The 14,084-nt window shown below is 48.0% G+C and overlaps 1 long non-coding RNA gene across 1 annotated transcript in view; it reads left to right on the forward strand.

Moving 5' to 3' along the window:
* The window catches only part of LOC146056836 (uncharacterized), a 45,051-nt gene extending 34,093 nt beyond the window's left edge, over nt 1-10,958 (forward strand). The window contains exons 2-3 of the long non-coding RNA XR_014469442.1: nt 9,317-9,385; nt 9,916-10,958. This is a non-coding gene — a long non-coding RNA (uncharacterized LOC146056836). The remainder of the gene's footprint in view (nt 1-9,316; nt 9,386-9,915) is intronic.
* The last annotated feature ends 3,126 nt before the right edge of the window (nt 10,959-14,084 follow it).

The following is a 14,084-nucleotide window of genomic DNA, read 5'->3' on the forward strand; positions in this document are numbered from 1 at the left end:
CAATGGAACATACTAGCAGGCTGGTCCGGCAATGCCAAGACCATGAAACAGGAGCGGCTGGCCTTGTCTCAGGAAGCAAGAATATCCCTGAAATGGTGGACGGATAAAGAGACTCTGCAGATAGGGTGGTCCCTTTGCTCATGGGACTGGTTGGTCATCACGACGGATGCCAGTCTCAGGGGCTGGGGGGCAGTGGTGCTTCACCTGAGATTGCAGGGCCTTTGGTCAGTGGAGGAATCCAGTCTTCCCATAAATATACTGGAACTGAGAGCAGTATGGAATGCCTTGTGTCAAGCAGAGGAATTCCTGAAGGGTTTGCCAGTACGAGTACAATCCGACAATGCCACTACAGTGGCATACTTAAATCACCAGGGCGGTACTTGGAGCAAGATGGCGATGGCAGAGATTGTGAAGATCTTCACCTGGGCGGAGGTTCAGGTTCTGGCACTGTCAGCCGTTTTCATTCCGGGGATCCGGAATGTGGAGGCGGACTTTCTCAGCAGGGCGGACCTGATGGAGGGGGAATGGTCACTCTATCGGGAGGTGTTTCAGAAGATGGTAGACAGATGGGGACTGCCAGACATAGATCTTATGGCGTCCAGGACCAATTGTCAAGTACCGAGATTTTGCTCTCGGTCAAGGGATCCGTTGGCTTGGGCAGTGGATGCCATGACAATTCCTTGGTCTTTCAATCTGGTCTACATCTTCCCCCCGTTCCCAATGATCTCGAGGGTGTTGAAGAGGATAAAGAACCAGGGAGTACTGGCCATTCTGGTTGCACCAGATTGGCCCAGGAGGTCATGGTACTCAGACATACTGAGATTATCGACGGAATCGTGGCGACTTCCTCTTCAGCCGGACTTGCTAAGCCAAGGGCCGTTCCTGCACCAGGACCTAGCTTGTCTAAATTTGACGGCGTGGCATATGAATCCTCCTTATTGAGAAAAAAGGGGTTTTCAGAAGAGGTCATACAGACCATGCTAAGGGCCAGAAAACCGGTGTCTGCGGCCAATTACCACAGGGTGTGGAGAATCTACATCAGGTGGTTCATACCTCCAAGTTTAAGGTTGCGAGGCTTCTGGAGTTCTTACAGGATGGACTGTCGTCAGGGTTAAGTTTGCAGTCTCTGAAAGTGCAAATTTCGGCGCTTTCCATTTTCTTTCAAAAGAGAGTGGTTCTGTTGCCGGAGGTACAAACCTTTTTACAGGGTGTGGCCAGGATTAAGCCTCCTTACAGGCAGCCAGTTGCACCATGGGACTTATCTCTTGTTTTGTCCATGCTGCAGAAACCTCCTTTTGAGCCACTGAGATCGGCTGATCTAAAGTACCTTACCTGGAAGCTTACTTTTTTATTGGCCATTGCCTCGGCTAGGCGTGTGTCAGAATTGGGTTCCTTGTCTTGCAAGTCACCATTTTTGATTTTTCATGATGACAGGGCTGTACTTAGGAAAGTACCAAAATTCTTACCTAAAGTGGTTTCCTCTTTTCATTTGAATCAGGACATTGTGCTTCCAGTTTTTCCCCCGCCTGAGGGAACGAGGAATAGGAACCGTTTGAAAAAGTTGAATGTGGTTCACGCATTGCGAATCTATATCAGTAGAGTAAAGGATGTTCGCAAATCAGATTTGCTGTTGGTTTTGAACGATGTACATAAGCTTGGGTGGCCTGCTTCAAAGCAGACGATTGCTTGTTGGTTGAGATCAACTATTGCGTTTGCCTACTGTAAGGCAGGTAGGCCTGTGCCATCTCGCATAAATGCCCATACTACAAGGTCCGTTGCGTCTTCATGGGCAGTGCGTCATGGGGCCACAGCGGAGCAGCTGTGCAGGGAAGCCACCTGGTCCTTTGTTCACACCTTTACAAAATTCTACAGGTTTCATGAGTTCGCGTCGGAGGACGCTTCATTTGGACGGGCAGTGATGAGAACTGGCAGTCTGAGCGTACCCTCCCAAAGGACCAGCTCGTGAACGTCCCATCGTAAGCTTTGTCACCGGACTGGACGAAAGAGAAAAGGGGATTTTTGTAAGAACTTACCATTTGAACCCCTTTCTCTGAGTCCAGTCTGGTGACACAGCGATCCCTCCCTAATGCTCAGTAAGTTGTACCGTTCATGGTTGCCATGTTATGTGTTATAAGTTGCATATATGATGTTCAGGCATTGTACTGAGTTATGTATCCTAGTGTGCTGTTGAAGTTTAACTGAAGCATTATGGGATGCAGTAGGGAGGAGCCTGCTCCCAAAGAATTAGAAGCATAGGTGCCTGGCTCCTGGCGGACCCTCCTACATCCCAAGGTTAGCTGTGTCACCGGACTGGACTCAGAGAAAGGGGTTCGAACGGTAAGTTCTTACAAAAATCCCCTTATTTAATCCATATATGCATAAGTTTATAATCACAATGTTTTTTTACATATATACCTCTGTCTAATGGAAATGATTGTTTGAAACACAAGCAATTTGTTATATGCATTATTAAACAATTGATCAAACAAAATAGTAAAAAAAAAACATGAAATTTTTTTTTGTCATGCCAGTTTATTGCCACAATTAATTTACAACAAAATACAATGCAATTTTTTTTTTTTTAACTTCAATAAGTATTTATTGGAAAAAGTTTCACATTACAGTGTATAGACATATGAAATATGAGGGAAAACAATGTCAGGGGGGGGGTTAGGAGAGCAGGGGGGGTGGGGGGGGGTGGGGGGAACGGACTAGTGATCGAGCATACACCTCGCTACGCAGAGCGAGTTAATTAGAGCAAACAATCATAAGAATAGGGTAATTATCAATGAGAGCGGTGGTAACCATAGGAGCAGTAGTAACAATAAACAGCAGTGAAAACATTGAAAGCCATGAGAACAAGAAAAACCATAATGGAAGGCATATATCCTAGGGGGGGACCTAAGTGGACCTCCTGACTCTTTCACGTCTCGTCAGGTTCGTTGAGGCTGAACTGTCGGGGGTCTGAGGCGGATGGGGGGGAGAAGAGTCTGGATCCTTCACCCTCTGTTATATATGTGTGCCAAAATCGCCACTGTGGGGCAACAGAAGAGGCAGGGGGCATGCTAAGGGAGGGGCCAGTCTCCATCATAAAGTGGTAGTTTGTCTTCGAGACCACCTGTAGTAGGGATGGAGGGTCTGGTTGCTTCCATTGTTGTGCCAGAGTGGCACGCGCAGCTATAAGGATGTGTCCTAGCACCAGCCTCTTCTCCTTAGGTATCTCTTGTGGGTAGATGTGTAGTAGGGCTAGGGAGGGATCTGGAACAACTGGGGTGTTGATTACTGCGGATATTAACTCAAATACATCTGACCAGTATTTAAGGATATTGGGGCAAGACCAGAATATATGAAATATGTCCCCTGTTTGACCACACAGTCTCCAGCATTTATTGGGACAAGACGGCCAGAAGGAGTGTAAGCGCACTGGAGTCATATAGGTTCTGTTTATAAGCTTAATATGCATTTCTGTGTGGTTCAAGCAACGGGACATGTCAAAAGAGGTGAGGAAGATTAGACGCCATTCATCTGGGGAGAAGGTTCTTCCAAGGTCGGCTTCCAACTTCTTATGCGCTGGGGCTTTCGAGAAGGAGTGAGGCGTTATAAGAATCTTATACCAGAAGGATATATCCCGTTTGGTGTAAGGATTGAAAGGTCTGGAGAAGATATGTTGGAGAGTAGGTTGTGGGCGGGGTAGCTTCGCAATGGAGGAGTTCCACCAGTGTGTTACTTGGATATAATGTAAATATTCTGATGTGGGTAGATGGTAGCTGTTTTGTAGGGAGACGAACGAGAGGGGGGCGTGTGAGTCGAGTATGTCCCCCAGAGTGTTAACGCCGCGGGCTTTCCAAGAGTTAAGGTTAAGGTTTGGGATTAATTTGGCTACGGTCGAGATGGGAACGGAGGGGAGGTTGTTTGTGACGGTGTCTAAGGTGGAGAGGAGCTGGTCCCAGGCGAAAAAGGGAAGCCTTGGTGGCCGGGAGGAGGAGTGGTAGGGGCGGCCTGAGTTGTCGGGGGATTCTGAAAAGGTCAGCCAGTGGGATGTTGGGGGAGAAAGATTGCTCGATGGAGACCCAGCTTGTCGGTGTGCTAGGTTCTGAGAAGTGTTTAATTGGGGCCAAGAGGGACGCCATCTGATAGAGATGCAGATCTGGGAGGTCCAGGCCACCAAATGCCCTTGGGAGGTGGAGTCTGGCTCGAGCAATCTTTGGGGGCTTAGACGCCCATATGTATTTTGACATAATGTTTGTGCACGTCTTGAGGGCCCTCTTTGGAAAATTGTAGGGGATGGTCCTGAACAGATACATTAATTTTGGCAGAAGAGACATTTTGAAAGCCGCCATACGACCCATCCAAGAGATGTCGAATGCGGACCAGGAGTTGGAGATGGTGGACAGGGTGTCTAATAGGGGGGTAAGGTTAACTTCGAAGACTTTGGATGTGGTGGAGGGGATTTGGATCCCTAGGTATTTTATGGAGCCCCTTTGCCAGTTATATTGATATGACGCTTGTAGTTGGTGGATGTGAGGGAAAAGGTTGATGGGGAGAGCGTCAGTCTTGGTTGTGTTGAGTTTGTAGTACGAGGCCCTGCTGTATGAATCTAAGATGTCATGGAGGTGAGGTAGTGTAGAGATGGGGTTGGTTATGAACAACAGGACGTCATCTGCGAAGAGGCTGCATTTGTGACGGTCGGAGCCCATCTGTAGGCCTTCCATTCTAGTGTCGTTTCGTATGGTGATGGCCAGGGGTTCAATTGAAAGAACAAATATGAGCGGGGAGAGGGGGCAGCCCTGTCTGGTACCGTTTGTGATTTGGAAAGGGTCAGAGAGGAACCCGTTGCTGAGCACCCGGGCTGAGGGCGAGCTATATAGAGTCAGTATGGACTTAAAGATGTGGCCTGAAAAGCCAAATCGCCGCAGGACCTCCTGCATGTAGTGCCAGTTCAATCTATCGAACGCTTTTTCCGCGTCTAAGGATAGTAAGAGGAGGTCCTGTTCGTTGGCTAGAGAGTCGATTAGGTTGAATACCCGCCTGGTGTTGTCGGAGGCCTGTCTTCCTGGTACAAACCCGGTTTGGTCAGGGTGTATCAGGAGCGGCAGGACTTGGTTAATGCGTAGGGCCATCAGCTTGGCGAACAGTTTAATGTCACAGTTCAGTAGGGCTATGGGTCTATAGTTCTGGCAGAGGGATGCGTCTTTCCCAGTTTTGGGTATCGTGACTATGCGTGCTTCTAGAAGTTCTGGGGGGGCCGATCCAAGGAAAGAGAGTTCGTTAAAGAGATTTGTTAATGTTGGAGTCAGTAGGTCCATGAATGTTATGTAGAAGTCGGTAATGAATCCGTCTGGGCCGGGGGCTTTATTGCGTGGGAGGGATTTTATAGCTGCTTGGATTTCCGTTTGTGACCAGGGGGCGTTAAGGGCTTCTAGCTGCTCAGGGGTGATAGAGGGAATATGGATTCTGTCTAGGAATGTCGAGATCGATTCAGCAGAGGGTTGGGGGGTGGAGGTATCAGAGGACAGGTTGTAAAGCTTGGAATAGTATTGGGCAAATTGATTCGCTATGTCTTTAGGGTTGATAACTTTGGTGTTATCAGGAGTGATAAGGTGTTTAATTTTGTTCCTAGCTTGTTGAGCCCTCAACTTTCTGGCTAACATTCTACCTGATCTGTTGCTAAACAAGTAGAATTTATGTCGCAATCTGTTCAATGCCATTTGTGTGCGGGCTAGGAGGAGTTTTTGGATCTGGCTACGGATGCTTGAGATCTCCTTTTTGAGATCTCTGGATGGGGATGTTTTATTTTGAGCTTCCAGATCCTTCAGTTTGGTCTCCAGCTCCTGCTGGGTCTTAACTGAGCGTCGTTTCAGGGAAGCTCCCGCTTGGATTGCAGCTCCCCTGGTGACTGCTTTTAAGGCACACCAGTGGTTTATGGTGGAGGTGTCCTGGGGGGAGTTGGTGGAGAGGTAGTTGTTAATGGAGGTTAGTATAGAGAGTTTGGAGGAGGGGTCTTTGAGGAGATGGGGGAAGAGTCTCCATGGTCTCGGGGGGTTTTTAGAGGAGCGGACATTCCATTGCCAAGTAACCGGTGCGTGGTCTGACCAAGTAATGGGTAAAATGTCTACATCTTTTGTGTGCTGTAGGGTCCACTTATCACAAATTATATAATCTAACCTAGAGTATGAATTGTGGACTGGCGAGAAGAAAGTATATTCGCGGCCAGAGGGGTATTTGGATCTCCATGTATCGTATAGGTCAAACTCCAGGAGGAGATTACGGAAAGCAAGAGATGGGCCAGATTCGCGTGTGGAAGTAGGAGGGGGGGGGCGGGATTTGTCTAGTTTTGGGTCGAGAGCTAGGTTGAAGTCGCCCAGCAGAATCAGAGGGCCTTTCCTGATTCTCTGTGTCAGGAGGAGAAGTTTACGCAGGAATGAAGTTTGGTTGGAATTGGGGGCGTATAGGCAGACAATGGTGACCTGCTTGTCTTCCAGTAGGCCGGTTAGAATAATATATCTGCCACTTTTGTCTTGTACCTTGGTCTGTAGGGTGAAAGAAATATGTTTGCTGAACAGGATGGCCACTCCGTTTCGCTTAGTTGGGCCGTTAGCGTAATATGCTGTGGGGTAGTTTGCGTCTCTAAGTAATGGGGGGTTCGAGGAGTTAAAGTGGGTTTCCTGGACAGCAACCACATCTGCCTCTTGTTTATGGAAAAAAGATAGGGCCAGACGTCTTTTATTAGGGGAATTCAACCCCTTCACATTCAGAGACATAAAGTTAGGCATATCAGCTTAAGGGGGTTTACGATGGGGACTGTTGGTAGGCGGTTGGGGGCGTTCGCTCCTAAGGGGAAAGTCTAGACCGTCCGTTGGGGGTCGGGGGGAGAGAGCAGGAGTTTGAAAAATGTGAATGTGTGGGGGAAAGGCGGTAGGGGCTTGGGGAGCGGGGGAGAGGGAATGGGAAAAAGGTCCGGTATATTGGACCTGCATGACTACTGCAGAGGAGAGGGGGGAGAACAGGGGGAGTTGCAGTAGTGTGGGTAACTTCGGGGTGGTGGCTTGGGTCACATGGCGGATGGCCGCCACTCACATGCAAACAAAGTGTGAACAATAAAGAGGTGATATAACAATGTAACCTGATGAACCAACTAAACCTACGGTTTAAACATAAACAGAGTGTCCAACAAGTAGGAACCTAGTTCTAGCATTCTAACCGAGCAGCCGGGTTGTTATACATCCTGTGAACGAAGAAAAGAAAGAACCAACATAATATGATACTTAACAGTCAAGTCCCGACCCGGTGGCGGGGACCACAGGAATGAAGGCAACCGGTTCACCGTCGTAGTAGGCTGGATACACAAATCAGTGGGGTTCAGGTGGTGGTCCAGTCTTGTTGCGGTGGTTTCTGGCGTCTTGGTTCTTTGGGGCTGGTGACCGAAATATCCCAGTCCATCAGGAGTCTAACCCCGGCGTCTAGGGATGAGATCGAGTAGGTGGTATCTTCGTGGTAGACTAGCAGCTTGACCGGGAATCCCCACCGGTACCGTATGTCGTGGTTTCGAAGTGCTGTTGTGATGGGGGCAAGTGCTCTCCTGTTGGCCATTGTTGCGGGAGAGAGGTCCTGGAAGATCTGCAGGCCGCCCAGGGTGTCTGTGTTCTTAGACTCTCTGGCTGCCCTCAGGATTTGCTCTTTCATGGTGAAGAAGTGCACTCGGAGGAGTGTGTCTCTTGGGAGATCTGAGGGGACCGTTTTGGGGCGTGGAAGGCGGTGTATACGGTCGATTAGCAGATCTTTAGGGTCTGCAGAGGGGAGAAGTTTGCGGAACAGGGTAGTGGCGAAGTCCTCGAGTTCTGAGTTGGCTACTGAGTCGGGAATGCCTCTGATTTTTATGTTATTGCGGCGGGACCTGTCCTCCAAATCCGCCAGCTTGGACTTGAATTGTTCAAGGTCCCTCTGTTGAGAATCATAGGAGGTGATCAGGTCATTATGTGACTCAACCAACTCATCTAGTCTGCGTTCCAGTTGGTCGGTTCTCTCCCCTATAGCTACAAGCTCTGTCTTAACCTCTCGGATAGCGGACTTCAGATCTTTGGTCAGCTCTGCTTGAAATGCCGAGAAGACTTGACAGAGGGATTTCATTGTCACTGGAGCATCTGAGTTAAAGTCTACTTCATCTAGCCCAGGTGTTGAGGTTGTCTCTTTTGGTGCACCCCTGGTGTGGGGGGACAAAGTGGGAGGGTTTCCCTGGGCTGAGGAGGGTGGGGAGGCTTTTTTGGGGGGAAGTGGGATTTTGGAGAGGACGACTTGTTTGATCCTTTTAGGGGGCATGGCGATGGCTGAGAGCACTTGTAGGGGTAATAGTTAGCTCTGGAGAGATGGTTCTGGTACCGGAGGGGGGGGAAGCTAAAGCTGGTTACTGGGTCATGGTATCCTCATGGCCGGAGTAGCTGGTGAGTGGCAGCCAGTATATAGTGGTTTCACATCTGGGCCTGTAGTTAGAGGGTTGGGATACAATCAAGAGGCTTGTCTAGGATCAGGAGTGCTAGGTAGTGTGGGCTGCAAAAGGGTGGGTCTCCCAGCCGAGAGACTGCAAGCTTATGCAGCAGAAAGGGGGTTCTGGAGGGTTGCAGATCAGGTTGGTGCTGGGGAGGAGGCACAGCTTAAGAGCAAGAGGTTGAGGAGGTTTCACCCTGGCCTGAAAGATGCAGCAGATTCCCCCAAGGGAAGTGAGTGGCTGTACTGTGGGGCCACCCCTGGATGTCTGGGAGATCTGGGCTGCTGGGGTGTGCCCAGCGGGTACTCACTTTGGTTGCGGTGGGGGATGCAGCTGGGTCTGGTGCTGAGGGACTTTACTGTGCTGCGCCGGGTAAGATGGCGGCGCCTCCGGCCTTGAACAGGCTGCAGCTAGTTGTGGGCTGGAAGGGGGTCCGACCGGGGGCCCAGGGTCTCCCCAGGGCTGTCCGTGGGCTGGGGCGTGCGGTCCTCTGTGTTCCGGTGCGTCTCTTTGGTCGCTGCGGGCGCTTCGGGAGTCCGCGTCGGCGCCCGGGCCGAAATCGAGGCCCCGGCTCCGGCCTCGCGCCTAGGCCGCAACCCGCAGAAGCGCTTAGAAGCGCTTCCCGGCTCCGCGGACGGGGCAGCGGGCGACCGGAGCACTAGGGGGGATCAGGGGAGAGCCTGGGGCTGGTTGTGGGGTGCAGTGTCCGGCGAGAGAGGTCTCTAAGCTGGCACAGGAGCGGGAGCTCGATACAGGTGCGGCCGCTCTGAATGGCTGCCAAGCCACGCCCCCAATACAATGCAATTTTAACACTGTTTGCTAATTTTTTTGCAGATCAAACTACACAATGTCGTCCAGCTGGCCACAACCCACCTCGTGGACACGTGCCACCAGAGCGAGCTAGTGAGTATATTTATAAATGCACACAAACGCACTATTCTAACCCATAAAAAAACATTTGTCTGCTAGACACAAAAACAAATCCACCAGACCTGACGCCTGTGAATAACAAACCAATCATCTAAATCTGTACACCATACAAAACACATGGTGAAGGAAAATCCCTATACATGCTGAGGGCCTGCTATTGGACACTAATTATGTCCGTTGAAAAATGGCAGAAGTAAAAAAATATTTTTAGGGGTAAACATGCACATTATACATGATGGGCCAGATGCATGAAACATTTTTTGGTAACATGATGAGCAATACTCATAGGAGAAACCACACACCAGAACAGAACAACACAATAATTGTTAATCAAGTACATACATCACTATAACTATCCATCACATACAGTATATGGACCATTTTTTTAAAAAACCCACAAGGAGTGTTGTCAAAGAACATTTGTAAACATTGAGCAACATTTCACTACACCATAAAACTCCACAGCAGTATTGCAGCATTTACCAATTTGCAAATATTCACAGGAACATCTCAAGAACTGGTACATCAGGAAGAGGACCCACATCCTGACCCACCAATGCTGGAGTTTGATGGGGAAATAATGCTCCACACAGTGGACCCCTACGAGGCAGAGGATATCCCTACTGAGCCAGCCAGCACAGCAAGGCAAAGAAGTACCCACCATGTACACCACTCCCCACTTCAAGACCCTTACCCTACAGGCCCTGCAACCCCTACTACAGATGAGCTGGCCAGATCCTTGCATTCCTTGCGATATCTGTACTTTGGTGTGTGGGGGGTCTCCTCTCTGCCGCCTCCTGCTGCCTTCACGCCGGGGACAGCTAAGCAGGCTGTCCCCGGCGCCTCCTCCTCCCCCCTGCAGCCGGAAGGACGTCCGGCTGCGTTTCTAGGGGGAGAAAGGGCTTACCTTCCAGGGTCCAGGAGGACCTGCAAGAAGGTAAGCCCAAGGGAGGAGGAGAGGGGGGGGCGGGTATCGCAATTACAGTTGATGAGTACGCTTTGTATATTTATCTATAATATTCCTTTTCACTAATTCTTTCTACGTATCTGACATTGGGTTTTGTGGCTAAAAAAACGAATGGCAGGCAGTATCGACACTCGCCCTGGAGACATTACTCGGGCCCTTAGGACCCAATATTACTGCATTAGGGCCCAAACTGAGACCATTTGCAGTTGGGATGTATTCAAATACATTGCCGCCTGCCCACCGCGATGTCAGCACATATGTACTAACATATATGGCTGGCATTGCGGTGCGGTAACTGAGACCCCCCGCGATACCTGTACTGTGGTGTGCGGGGGGTCTCCTCTCTGCCGCCTCCTGTTGCCTTCGGCGCCTCCTCCTCCCCCCTGCAGCCGGAAGGACGTCCGGCTGCGTTGCTAGGGGGAGGAAGGGCTTACCTTCCAGGGTCCAGGAGGACCTGCAAGAAGGTAAGCCCAAGGGAGGGGGAGAGAGGGGGGCGGCGGGGGGCGAAAAGAAGCCCAAAGGCTGTAAGCATTTGTTATGACTGTTTGTATGGTTTGTTTTTTTTGGGGGGGAAAAGGATACAGAATAAAGATAGGGGGAAGGGGGGGTACGGAGACAATGCTGTAATACAATACAAAAATACAATGCAATATAATAACCATAATCAGAGAATAAATACAATATTCATACCCTATGTTGCTGAATTCCACCCAAGATAGCCATATCTTAGATGCGGAAGGTGATGGCGGTGTACTCTAAGACAAGCCAGCTGTTTTGAATTCAAAGTGAGATTGCACCGCTGCCTCAATCTCTGTAAGACTAGGAATATTAACAGTCCTCCAGTTACGAGCTAGTAGGCGTTTGGTAGAGGACAATATATGGCCAATTACGTATTTATCCGAAGATGGGGTGGTGTCTGGGAGAATATGGAACAATGCAATTTTCGATTGTGGGGCGATAGTCTCATGTAATATAGTGGAGATGAGTCGGAAAATTTGACTCCATAAATTAGTCAGTAAAGGGCAAGACCAGAATATGTGGTATATTGATCCCACTCCTCCACATTTACGCCAACAGGAACAAGTGTTTGTGTAGCTTATTTTATGAAGGAGGGTGGGAGTCACATACAACCTGTGTAGGAGTTGGAAATATTGTTCAACATGGGAAATACACTTAGATAATTTAATGCTCATCTGGAACACAGTTTGCCATTCCTCCTCTAATAGATTCAGGCCCATATCTACTTCCCATTTAACTTGAGAGGAAGTTTTTGAGAAGTATTGGGGTGTGACTAGGGATACATACCACCTAGATATTGCGCCTCTGCTATTTGTCTTTTGCAGTAACGCCCATATCGCATTGGGTAATGGCTTTAAGGCCTGAAGGGATGGAGAAGTGGTTCGCAGCCAGTGTCTCACTTGTAAGTATTTGTAGAACTTTTTCCAAGGTATAGAGTATTTTTCTTGAATTTGGGTGAAGGAGAGCAATGTTCCTGAGTCAATCATGTCCTTCAACGATTTAATGTTATTAGATGTCCACAAATCAAGGGACAAATTTGGGATCAGGCGTGCCAGTCCCCCTCAATGACAATTCTAACGTTAGTTGTGACCCTTCTAACAAGCGGGATCTCAGCATATTCCATGATTTACATACCGCCTGGACCACTGTGGAGGGTTGAATGATGTGACGTACTTCTGATGGGGGCAACCACAATAGGTCCATGAGAGGGAACCGAGATACCAGACCTTTTTTCTACTATAAGAAGAAACAAAAAGGACTGCCCTAGGGTAGTCCGAGGGCGCTGTATATGGGGTGAGTGTCAAAAAAGCTGCTACTTAAAGGGACTGAGTAGGTCCCTAAAAAAGAAGAGAGGCAATGGAGAAATGAAGTAGCGCTTACCAATGAGAAATAATCAAAGTAAAAAACATTTAATTGCATATATAATAAACATAATTCATATACACATTAGAACAATAAAATGGTACCATAAAATATGGGGGGAATAAAACCTCTCAAAAAATACCATATTTTATGGTACCATTTTATTGTTCTAATGTGTATATGAATTATGTTTATTATATATGCAATTAAGGGGGCAATTTACTAAAGGAAATTTGTAAAAAATAGGTGTATTTGTATCCAGAAATACCGTTATTTCTGACATTTAGGGGGAAATTTACTAAAGGAAATTTGTAAAAGAATAGGTGTATTTGTATCCAGAAATACACTTATTTTTGACATTTACTATCCCGAAAATACGGCAATTCGTATTTGTATTGATGTGCTATAAATACGAATACGAATTGCCGTATTTTCGGGATAGTAAATGTCAAAAATAAGTGTATTTCTGAATACAAATACACCTATTTTTTACAAATTTCCTTTAGTAAATTCCCCCCTTACTATCCCGAAAATACGGCAATTTGTATTCGTATTGATAACACATCAATACGAATACAAATTGCCGTATTTTCGGGATAGTAAATGTCAAAAATAAGTGTATTTCTGGATACAAATACACCTATTTTTTTACAAATTCCCTTTAGTAAATTTCCCCCTCAATGTTTTTTACTTTGATTATTTCTCATTGGTAAGCGCTACTTCATTTCTCCATTGACTTTTTCTACTATAACCCAGGGTTTGGTTTATCGGTTGTCATCCATGCCTCTAATGAGGAGAGTATAGAAGCCAGTTGGTATGTTTTAGGTCTGGGTACGCTAGACCCCCATGAGATTTAGGTTGAACCAAGACCTTACGTGCTAGCCTTGGTTTTTTACTTTCCATATGTATGAAGTGAATAAGCTATTCAATTTTGCAAGTATGGGTTCGGGTAGCAATATGGGTATTGTTCTAAATAAAAATAGCAATTTGGGAGCAGATCCATTTTCAGAGCCACTATTCGGCCCATCCAAGAAACGTGCTGCATCATCCACTCCTGTGTTAATTTTTTGAAATTAGTTAGTAGAGGGAGGTAGTTACAGTAGAATATGTCTTGAGCCCTTGCCGGGACGTGTATGCCCAGATATTTAATGCTAGTTTCCTGCTATGCATATGGGTATTTAACTGGATTCAGTATTAAATCCCGGCAGTCGGGATCCCGGCATTCAGAATCCCGACCGCCGAAATCCCGACAAGGGGGGGACGCCCCCCCTTGGGGGCTCGCTGCGCTTGCCACGCAGCGGGCCCGGTGCCTCGCTACGCTCGGCACACTAATTTATTCTCCCTCCAGGGGTGTCGTGGACACCCACGGAGGGAGAAAGTGTCGGGATTTCGGCGGTCGGGATTCCAGCGTCGGGATTCTGAACGCCGGGATCCCGACCGCCGGGATTTACACTGCATCCCATTTAACTTTTAGCTGGCTTAGTAAGAAAGTGGGGAAATGGATCGGAAGTGCCTCAGTTTTAGAGCAATAGGATACTGATGAGTAGTCCTGTAGGACTTTGTGTAAGTCTCTTAAAGAGGTGCTTGGGTTCGTGAGAGTCAGCAGAACACTCTTTAATAGGCATATAATAGGCACTCTTTGTATATTTTATGCGGGTGACCAAACAGGGAGGGGCCTGTTATTGAAGGTGTGGCCCTGGTGGTTTCAGCCAATGGTTCGATTGCCAAGGCAAACACCAGGGGGGATAGGGGGCAGCCCTGGCGCGTGCCGTTGGATATAGCAAAGGGAGTTGAGAGCATTCCATTTATGAAAACTCTAGCTGA

This window comes from Crinia signifera, unplaced genomic scaffold (assembly GCF_055691185.1).
Source record: "Crinia signifera unplaced genomic scaffold, ASM5569118v1 HAP2_SCAFFOLD_97, whole genome shotgun sequence".
Lineage (NCBI taxonomy): Eukaryota > Metazoa > Chordata > Amphibia > Anura > Myobatrachidae > Crinia > Crinia signifera.